Raw genomic sequence first — 11,692 nt, 5'->3', positions numbered from 1 at the left:
AAATACCGGATGGTTTCACTCATAGCAGGAGTATAATGGACCAGGCGAGAAAATAACAAAAATAATGAACAACCATATACCAGAGACATTTTGCACGGGGGGGAGAGGGAGGAGATGTGATCAAAAACTAGGGTGTGGGGAGGGAAGTGCACGGGATTTTGGTGATGGCACCCCGGTGACTTGGTGATGGGAAACCCGCGGGGATTACAATTGAGGTGGAAAAAAAAAATGTACAAATGATGTAAAAATAAACTGTTGTTAAAAAAAGGGAATCACAAATAGAGAACCCTGATATAAATCCATAGGTTTATGGGCAGCTAGTCTTTGACAAAGGAGCAAACAATATACAATGGAACACAGAAAGTTTGCTCAACAAATAGTGCTGGGAAAACTGGAAAGATGAATGCAAAAAATGAAACTAGACCAGTACCTCGCACCATGCACAAAAACCAACTCGAAGTGGATTAAACACTTAGACATAAAAATGGAAACCAGAAAATACCTGGAAGCAAAGATGGGCGAAATATTACAAGCATACACCTTTGTAACATATTTAAAAATACAGCACCCAATGCAACAATAGTAACGGGAAGGATAAATAGATGGGACTACATCCAGTTAAAGAACTTCTGTACAGCAAAAGAGATGTCATGTCTTTTTTAACAGAAAACAGACATCCCACTGACTGGGAATGGCATATCTTCAAACAACTAGCAACAACAAATGTTGGCGAAGATGTGGAGAAAAGGGAACTCTCCTGCACAGCTGGTTGGAATGCAAACTAGTACAACCACTATGGAAACTGTTTGGAGGTTTCTCAAACTGCTAAAAATGGAGCTTCCATATGGCCCTGCCATCCCACTGCTAGGTATCTACCCAAAAGACACAAAAACACTGATTCAAAAAGACATTTGCATCCCCGTGTTGACTGCTATTTATTTACAATAGGAAAGATATGGAATCAACCCAAATGCCCAAAAGTGGATGACTGTATTAAAAATGTGGTACATATACACAATGGAATGCTACTCAGCAATCAAAAAGATAAATTCATGCCTTTTCCAGCAACATGGATTGAGCTTGAAGGGATCATGCTTGTGAAATAAACCAGAAAGCAAAAGAAAAATACTGGATGGTTCACTCATAGCAGGAGCATAAAGGACAGGAGGTTTGGGGTTGGGGAGCAGGACTAATAATGAACAACTATTATCAGATACTTTTTACAGGGGTATAGTAGAGAATGGGATCAAAAATGGGGTGGGGGGATCTGCACTGCACTATGGTGATGGCACATGGGTGATTTGGTGATGGGAAGCCCATGGGGATTAGAACTGGGATGGATAAGGCACAAAATGATGGAAAAATAAACTATTACATTATAAAAAAAATTGCATGCATTGCATGCATTTCATGTACTGTATACTAGAAAATAAACTCCAGTGACTATGAATTTTTGTCTTTATTTTTTGACTATTGTGCCCTTAGTTCCTATAATTATGTTTAACACATACAAAGTGTTCAATAAATGTTAGATACTTGAGTTATATTAAAAAAAAAAAGTACGGGGAACCAAAGCTACAGAAATTTAACAATTCATAAAGGAAGACCACAAAAGATATCAGAAAACATAAGATAGTATTAATAAGTCCTTACTTATCAATAAATGCTTTAACTGCAAATGGGTTAAATTAAAAGCAGAGAGGCTGCACTGGTTTTCCTTTTTTTTTTTTTTAAGATTTATTTATGCATACAGAATTGGGGTACAATCCAGAGGTACAGGGGACGTGAGAGGATTCACCAGAGACAGAGTGGAGAGCAGAACAGGCAGACTGATGGAGTACACTGCTGATGGGAGCAGCAGGCGGGTCAGGAGGGGTCTGCTGCACCATGTGGATCACCTTCAAATGTGGATCACCTCCGGGCCCCGGGATCAAACTTGTACTGAAGTGACTGCAGTTCACTTGCAGTGCTGCGCTTTAACCTATTGCACCACCAGAGAGGGCTCCTGTTTTTGTTTTTACAGATTCAAATGTGTGATGCATGTAAGAATCAAACTTCAGCTTTAGGTAGAAACTATAAAAATGGAAAAAAGGAAAAGATATGTCATGCAAGTGGAAACTAAAAGCAGATGTAGTTATATTTAATATAAAATAGACCATAACATAAAAGCTGAAATGAGACAAAAGGAACAAATTCACCAAGAGGCTATACCAGTCATAAACAAAAATGTATCCAATACCAGAGGAGTTACATATAGTAAACAAATACTAACAGATATGAAGGAAGAAACAGACCACAATAAATTAATAGTAGGGAACTTCAATATCTAACTTATAATATCATTCAGATAGAAATAATATCATTCAGATAGAAAATCAGTAAGGATTTATGGACACTGTATAGATCTAACAAATCTATACAGAAAATTCCACCAAAAGCAACAGAATTCAATCTTTTCTCACTAAATGCTACAGAAATAGAAATTAATAACAGGCAGAACTGGAACATTCACAAATGCATGGAAATTAAATGACACATTTTTGATCAATGGATCAAAAAAGAAAACTAAAAGGAAACTAACTGGAAACAAATGAAAAAGGAAACACAATATACATTCTGTATAGGATGCTGTAAATGCAATGCTAAGAGATAAGTTATAAACATAAAGATCTCAAATAAGCAACCTAACTGTAAACTTTAAAGAACTACAAAGGGAAGACCAAACTATGCACAAAGTTACCAGAAGGAAAGTGTAACAAAAATCACAACAGAAAAAAAATGAAATAAAACTCAGAAAAGATTTGCTTTTTTACAAAATAAAGTTGGCATCCCTCTAGCCAGACTTTAAAAGAAAAAACAAAAACAAAAAAAAACATGGGGACGGATTAAACAAATAAGGAGACATCTCTGATACTACTGATACACTGATACTACACAAAAACACAAAAGACTACTTTAGACAAGGATAGTCATGCAAACTGGATCATCTATATTAAATGGACAAATTTCTAAAAAACATACAAACCACTAACACTGAATCATGAAGAAAAAGAAAATATAAACACCGAATAATGAGGATATTGAATCAGTAAGTAAAAACTTCGTAACAACCAACAAAAAGTGGTGGCTTTGCTGGCATATTTTACCAGTCATTTGAAGACTTAACATCAATCTTTCTCAACCTGTTCCAACAATTAAAGAGGAGGGAATATTCCCAAACTCTCATTTTATGAGGCATGTATTACCCTAAAAACAAAGACAGACAAAGACACAACTGAAGTAGAACTATAGACTCATATACCTGACAAATATTAATGCGAATATTATCAACAAATTACTAGCAAGGCCAATTTCAACAGCATATTAAGTGTTCATTCACCATGATCAAGTGAAATTTATCTCTGCAATGCAAAGATGGTGTACCATATGTAAACCAGTATCATTTAACAAAAATCTTATGATCACCTCAACAGACATAGAAAAAGAATTTGACAAAAATTACACATCCTCTAATGATAACTCTCAACAAATTTGGTATAAAAGACATGTACATTCAAATACAAAAGACATATATAACAAGTCAATACTCGGTGATGAAATGCTGACTGCTTTTCTCCTTAAGATTACAAACAAAGATGCTCACTCTCCCACTTTTATTACCACAGTAACAGAAATAGATATAGTCCTAGTTACAGTAATTAGAACAGAAAAATAAATAAAAAGCATCCATATCAGAAAGGAAAAAGTAAGACTGTCCTTTGGCAAGTGACCTCATCTTATATACAGGGTCAGCCATGCTTATATCAGGTAAAACAGATTTCAAACTAAAAAAGGTAACAAAATACACAGATGTTATATATAATGATTAAGTGGTCAACAGACCAGGAAAATATAATGCTCAGTAATATATACTCACCTAGGAAGGAACACCAAAATACATTAGACAACTACTGTCAGCTATGATAACAGTTTTAGAGAAAACACATATGCAGTAGGAGCTTCAAGCAAGACAGATCATGGAGACAAAAGATAAACAAGGATGTAACAGTTCTAAATAAAGACGAAGTTTTTACTTACTAATGTCTAAAAGACATTAGAGAACATTACACAATATGTGCAATGTGAGTATACCTTTTTCTAAAATGAACATGATCAATCTCCAGATTAAACATATATTAGATCACAAGACAAATCTCAACAAATACATGAGACTGAAATCGTACCAAATAACTTCTCTGACTATAAAGTCATCAAACCAGAAATCAACTACAACAAGCAAGAGATTGCCAATAATATGGACACTGAACAACATGCCACTGGGTTAATGAGGAAATTTAAAAACATACACTGAAACAAATGACAAAAATGACACTTTCCAGAACATATGGGACTCAGCAGTCCCATACTTTAAGAAGAAAGTATATAGCAATACAGACCCATATCAAGAAGAAAAAAATCCAATGAAACAACCTAAACTACCACCATGAGGAAAAAGAAAAGTAATTTAAAAAAAAAATACAAAAACCAGCAGGAAGAAATAATAAAAATTATAGAAAAAAATAAGTGAAATAGAAATAAAAATCTGAAAGCTGTTTATTTGAAAAAAAAAAAATAGACAAACACCAAGAAAGCTTACAAGGAAAAAAGAAACCCAAATAAATAAGCTTATAAATGAGAGGGGAAATTACAACAAACACAGTAGAAATCCAGAAAATTAAGAGACTACTATAAACAAATTTAATGACAAATTTAACAACCTCGAAGAAGGCCAAATTCTTAGAGATCTATAATCATCCAGAGCTGTATAAAGAAAAAAAACAAAAACAGTTACAAGTAATAAAATCAAAACCGTATTCAAACCCCCACCCCAAAAACAAAAGCCTAGGACCAAATTGTTTCACAAAGGAGTTCTACCAAACATTCGAAGATATACAAAAACTGTTTCAAAAAAATGACTAAGAAGGAACATTATAAAATATACCAAATATGTTTTACAGAGCCAACATTACACTAACATCAAAACCAACCAAAGACAACATACATAAAAACAGAACATCACAGGCCAATTTCCCCAATGAACACAGATGCAAAAATCCTCAATAAAATCCTACTAAAGTGAATCCAACAATGTATCAAAAGGATTATACACCATAACCCACATGGAATTTATTCCAGGGACACAAGGATGGTCCAACACCTGAAAATTAATTAATATAACCCACATATCAACAAAAAAGAGAAAGAAAAACCATATGAGCATATCAACAAATGCCAAAAAACCATTTGACAAAGTACAACATCCATTTATGATGAAAGCCCTTGAAATTCTTGATAAGAATTGTTCATTAACATAGGTAAAGCCATACACACAAACCCACAGCCCATATCATTCTTTTTTTATTTTTATAGATGTATTTTTTTTTTTTTACATCATTGTTCATTTATGTATAATGTAAGCTTATATCCTTCTCCTTTCAGGGTTTTTCTCAGTGGTAAAATACTGAAATCCTTCCCATTAAGATCTGGAAGAAAACAAGTAAGTCCACTCTCACCACCACTTTTCAATGTAATACTGGAAGTCTTAGCTAGAAAAATGAGAAATACAAGGAATCAATCAGGGAAAGAAGAAATAAAACTATTACTATTTGCAGATAATATGAACATATGTAGAGTCAGAGAACCTAAGAACTCTACAGAAAAACTAATTAAAAGAATAACCCATATCCATATCAAGAACCAGATAGTAAAGTAGTGGGTTACAAAATAAACATACAAAGATTAGTGTCCTTTCTACATGCAATCAATAAGAAGAAAGTGGAATCAAGAATAACAACCCAGGCTTCTTGGTGGTGCAATGGGTTAAGTCTCAGCATTATCAAGATATCAGCAGCCATAGCAACATTAAGTTTGATCCTCAGCCAGGAAACTGATCACAAAACTGAAGTAGACCTCTCCTGACTCATCCACTGCTCCACTTGGTAGTATATTTCAATCTGCCTATTCTGCTCTGTCTCTGGTGCATCCTCTCACCAACCCCAACCCCCTGCCACACATTTATACCGAGACTGATTCTAAAGCAATGAAATGTAACAATACAGTGGGTCATCATCACTATGAAAATGTCCTGTGCATCTTTTCTTCACCTACAATGCACATTTGCTTTGTTTAACCTGCAGCTATTTCCACATCTCCTTCCTAGCAGGACACCAGAAAAGATGGAGAAGAGTGAACAAGGAAAGTGGTAGAATATGACGTAGTGTAGAAAAAGTGGTTTATAGAGGGGAGCAGGATAGTTCATTCTAAGTATAATGGTTTTCAAGTAGAGATTGATATGATCAGTTTTCATATTTTTTATTGGATTTTGTGTGAAAAATAAAGTGGAGGTAAAGTTTTTTGGCAGCCCAGTTAAAGAAAAAGCAGTGCCCAAATAAAAAATAATAATAGTTTGGATTAGGATGACAGATCAAGATGAAATCATGTGAAAAATTTCCCTTAAGCAGTAGAATCAAGTTTAATGGTGTTAAATATTAACAAAAATATCCTATCTCAAGTAAGTATATAATACCAAATATAAGTTACTAGAACTGTAAGGAATAAGGGAATCCCTTTTAAGTCTGAAAACCTATGAGTCACCTAAGAGTGAATGCTGTATGTTCCACTTGATCATTCCCCACTGAGCATCTATCACTGATAAAATTTCAGACTCAAGGATACTAGCAATCAAAACCTGTATCTTTCTTCTAAATCTGCTCCATTTTCTGATTAATACTACTAATTGTGAAGGATGTTAAAGATATTACATGTGATACAAAATACGAATAGAAAGTCTTACTGATAAGATTTATGACTTACAGATTCATTCATAACAATGGAGCTATTCTTCCCACAAAAGTTAACCTTAAGAAAAGAATTAACTCATAATTCCATAAACATTTGAAAATGAATATAAAAGCATCGAGAAATGTTTAGGTACAGACTGCTTTGCTAAGAATATTACAAGAGTTAAACAAGTTTTGGAATAATTTTTAAAAAATAGTTTCAAAAGTTAAATGTCAATTTTTTTTTTAATTTTATTTATGCATACAGAACTGGGGTACAGGCCAGAGGTGCGGAGGCAGTGAGATGATTCACCAGAGACAAAGCATGAATCAGAGCAGGCAGATCATTGAAGTACACTGCTGAAGGGAGCAGTGGGTGAGACAGGAGAGGTCTGCTGCGCTATATGGGGTCACCTCCCGGGTGGGGTTGAACTTGCACTGAAGCAGCTGCGGCTGGCTTATGGCACTGCACCCTAAACCCATTGAGCCATCAGGGAGGGCCCTAAATGTTAAATCTTAATTGGCCTGTTTTTCTGAAGTTATAAAGCAATCATTTTCCAGCTGACAAAAGGCACAAGCTTCATTAATGACCTATTATAACACAACACTGCCACCTGGTGGAAGATATCACAGTAAAACATTTTGATTTATAATAAAGTTTGTTCAGTTTGTGAGTTTCTATAAAAGAAATGAAAAGGGGCCGTCCCTGGTGGCGCAAGGGGTTAGGACGCAGACCGCAAACTAGCCACTACGCTTTAGCCTGAGTTCGATCACAGCTTCAGAGGAGACCCACATGGTGCGGGCGACCTCTCCAGACTTCCCCACTGCTCCCCTCAGCAGTGTACTTTGTTGATCTGCCTGTTTTGCTCCTCACTCTGTCTGTGGTGAAACCTCTCACCACCCCTGCAACTCTGGCTTGTACCCCAGTTCTGTATGCATAAATAAATAAATAAATCTTTTAAAAAAAGAAATGAAAAGGGACTATATTGATGTGAACCTTTCTAGCCTACTACACCTAGATAAAACCAGTAGTAAAGAGAAATGACAGGAACCATGTTCACTCTATAAAAAGTATAAAATGACAATCACATTTTAGTTTTAGGAAAAGATGCATCCATGAAAGGATAGCATGACGTAATTTTTTGACATATGGTATATATCCTGATTATAGTGGTGGTCACAAAAGTATACACACACAAAAGTATACAGCGCGTGCGCGCGCTGTTAAAATTCAAGAAATGTAAACCAAAAGGCAATAGTCATTTTACCATACTTTTTATAAAAACAGATATAAAGTACGATAAAAATAGACATGTATATAAAAGGCGGCAAAATCATTAAAAAATGTGGGTTTACATACACCTTTTTACCCAAAGGTGATAGGTACAAATAAGATTTTTTTTTTAAAGATTTATTTATTCATACAGAACTGGGGTACAGGCCAGAGATTTGGAGGGTGAGAGGATTCACCAGAGACAGAGTGGGGAGCAGAACAGGCAGATCGACGAAGTACACTGCTGAGGGGAGCAGCGGGCGGGTCAGGAGAGGTCTGCCGCACCATGTGGTCACCTCCGTGGCAAGCAGGGATGGAACTCATGCTGAAGTGGCTTAAGCTTCTTAGAGCTGTGCTTTAACCCGCTGCGCTACCAGGGAGAGCCCAAGATGAGGTTCTAATCTGACACAAATATGTTGAAATATTTAAATAAGGCCCTGAAAGTGCTTCTAAAGGGGACCAATTTACACTAAAAATTTACCCTAGCATTGGGCAGATGAAAATTAACAAGCTACTAACCAAAAATTTAGGAATCACTGCTTAGCTTTGACTTTAGTAACCCCAAAAGGTGAGTTTTTTTTAAAAAATATTTATTTATTTATGCATACAGAACTGGGGTACAGGCCAGAGTTGCAGGGGCAGTGAGAGGATTCACCAGAAACAGAGTGGGGAGCAAAACAGGCAGATCTACCAAGTACACTGCTGAGGGGAGCAGCGGGCGGGTCAGGAGAGGTCTGCTACGCCACGTGGTCACCTCCGGGGCAGGCAGGGATCAAACTCATGAGGAAGTGGCTTTCGATTCTTTCCTTAGTGCTGCGTTTTAACCCGCTGCACCACCAGGGAGGGCCCAAAAGGTGACTTTTTAAGGCATTTGTATAAAATTGTATTTTGTTTTCCTCTAAAATCTAAGGGAATAAACAGGTGAAACTGGGGGCTTAATCTTAATGTCATCTTGGTATTTTCTAGATTCTGGAGAAGTCACATTTAAGTTATGTTAAAATTCCAGAAATCTGGAATACCCAAATTCACTGCATTTGTCAATGCCAAAATGCCACAGGTGCCAAGAGCTCACAAGAAGAGAGAACCCAGGTGACAAATGAAACCAAAATGAGAGCAAAAATCACATTTACACCATTGTTCTTCCATCTCTCCCATTTATATATCTGATATTCACTATGCCACATGGACTATAACAGCAATGAAGGACTATCAAACAGGGGGTTTATGAGATGTTTCAGAGGGAATCGGGCTGATGAAAGTAAACAAGCTACTAACCCAAAACTAGGAATTAGTATTCAACTTTGACTCTAGTAAATGCAAAAGACGTCTTTTTAAAGACATTTTTATGAGCTTGTATTTTGTCTTTCTCTAAAAGCTAAGGAATAAAATGGTCAAAAGGGGGCTTAGTCTTTCTGTCACCTTAGTATTATTATTGTGATGTAGGGAAAAATCAAGAGATTGCCAACAGATACAAGGCTTGGGGGGGGGGGCGAGGTAATGAAATATTTTAAATTGATTGTGGTGATGAATGAACAATGTTGTAAATGTCAGGCTGACCTGTTAATTAGCTTAAGTTATGTTGAAACAAAGCTTCAATATAGACTGAAAGTTCCAGGGAGTAACTAATAAATGTTTTCAAGGTCTCAAGCCTGATTTATGTACCCCAGATAACTGCTTAGGAATTTCCTGCTTCCCTACTGCCTACTTGCTTCTAAGTGCAAATGTACCTCTGCTGAGGCTATAAGTACTGTAACCTAATTGCTCAGGGCTCAGACTTGGGAGAAAGATGCTCTATGAGTGCTTTCTCATAAAGACTTTCCCTCTCTGAGTGCTGTCTGCTTCCTTACTGGAATTCTGCCATCACACTGGGACTATACTATCAATGCACCTGGGTAAGTTATATGGCATGTAAAACAGGATTGTATATTCTACCTTTTCCCCACTATTTCCTCAGCTCCTGAAACAGTGACTGGCAATATTAGGAATCCAACGAATTCTTATTGAGTGGAAAAATAAATTTCTGTACATGAGTAAACCATTATAAAACTCTATCATACCCAAAGCGATTAAAATAGGGCAGGTTGGCATGGCAGAAGCATAGTGTGTAAGTATAGGTGCCTTTTCCAGTAAAGAAGATGAAATATAAAAATTCAGCGGATATCAAGAGGGGTCTTGAAAACACTAAGTAGGGCCCTCCCTCGTGGTGCAGCAGGTTGAAGCTCAGCAATAAGAATCGAAAGCCACTTCCACATGAGTTCGATCCCCACCTGCCCCTTGAGATGATCCACAAGGCGTGTAGACCTCTCCTGACCCCACACTGCAACCCTCAGCAGTGTACTTCATTGATCAGCCTGTTCTGCTCCCCCATTCCATCTCTGGTGAATCCTCTCACAGCCCCTGCACCTCTGGCCTGTACCCCAGTTCTGTATGCACAAATAAATAAATATTAAAAAAAAAGAAAACACTAAGTAATTTACACTATTCTGAACCGATGGGAAGAGGAGTAAAATTTTGAATAAATAAGTAGCAATCAGGATATGTTGTTGAGAGAGCAATCAAGTGCAAAATGCTGAGAGTTACTAATACTACTCAAAGATGAAAAAGTGAAATAGTACCTTAGAAACGGATCAATACCCCTCAGGTGAGAAGCGTTAGGGGAAAACATGAGAAATTACTAAAATACAAAAACATGGATTTTGGAAATTATGGCACATCACACACATATACACCGTCTCTCGCACTGAATATCATCTCTAGTCAGCTTCTGTATGTAGTTCATTCAACTGGATGAGGACAAAGCTTAGTATGACCCCTGAGCTATTAAAAATTATTTCCAATTAACTAAACGGGCCCGCCTCAAGTATTTAACTTAGTAATACCAACAAGGCGCCCGACTCCACCGCTCTGAAAAGACCCCGGCTCTTCATAAATGTGCTTCTGAAAAGGTACTGTAAGGACAGCGGGACATAGCCCCGGTGTGCGCACCGGCCCGGTAACTGCAGGGGCACTGAAGTCTCTCAGCACTGGGGGACGGCTTTAGACGCCACAAAAGCCCTGCGCACAGGGCGCAGCGACCCAGACCCCGCGAGAGTCCGGGCCTCGGAGGGAAGCCTTTGAGGCAGCCCACCCCCGTACGCGAAGGCGACCACCCCTTCGGAGGGAGTAAAGTATCTAGGAGTAGAAAACAACGGGCTTTCTCTCCCAAAGCCACCTCACCTGCCTAGATGAAGCCAAGAGCTGCGCAGAGGAGGAGGTTCCTTCCGGCGGAGGAGGCGGGTGCAGCCCGGAAGCCACGTCCCAGAGGAGCAGCAGAGACTTCCGGCGACGCCACCTTTGAGGCTAGAGCGTTGCGAAGCGATTGCGCGGGCCCAAGGAGAGCGAGTCGGAGGAGGAGGTTGGAGGTTGGTTGGGTCTCCGATGAGATACACAGTTCGGGGCGCTCAGACTTTGGCGGGAGGAAGGTTTACGCCTCCATTCCGGGTGTTTAGTTTTCTTCATTTCAGTAGCACCTGAAATCCATTCCGCCCAGCAGCTATGCGTAGGAGATGGACACTGCTGGCGCTCCTCCAGTCCCTCTGGCTCACTCCAAAGAAAGGAAGCC

General features: G+C 38.0%; 1 protein-coding gene across 4 annotated transcripts in view; it reads right to left on the bottom strand.

Moving 5' to 3' along the window:
* The window catches only part of LOC101632396 (cytochrome c oxidase assembly factor 1 homolog), an 89,610-nt gene extending 78,204 nt beyond the window's left edge, over window positions 1-11,406 (bottom strand). Inside the window, exons 1-2 of one of the 4 annotated variants that reach the window (XM_012720891.1) lie at window positions 11,308-11,376; window positions 10,707-10,765 (exon numbers count right to left, since the gene is read on the bottom strand). The gene's annotated coding sequence lies outside the window, so the exon portion shown is untranslated. Of the gene's footprint in view, window positions 1-10,706; window positions 10,766-11,307 lie in introns of all 4 variants that reach the window. The other 3 variants (XM_012720892.1, XM_012720890.1, XM_004677098.2) reach the window with 3 other exon arrangements.
* Between the last annotated feature and the right edge of the window lie 286 nt (window positions 11,407-11,692).

The sequence above is a fragment of the Condylura cristata genome, unplaced genomic scaffold, assembly GCF_000260355.1.
Source record: "Condylura cristata isolate star-nosed mole 26May11 unplaced genomic scaffold, ConCri1.0 scaffold00005, whole genome shotgun sequence".
NCBI classification, from domain to species: Eukaryota; Metazoa; Chordata; class Mammalia; order Eulipotyphla; family Talpidae; genus Condylura; species Condylura cristata.
The sequence above is the reverse complement of the archived record's forward strand: the minus strand, read 5'-3'. Positions and strand labels throughout refer to the sequence as shown.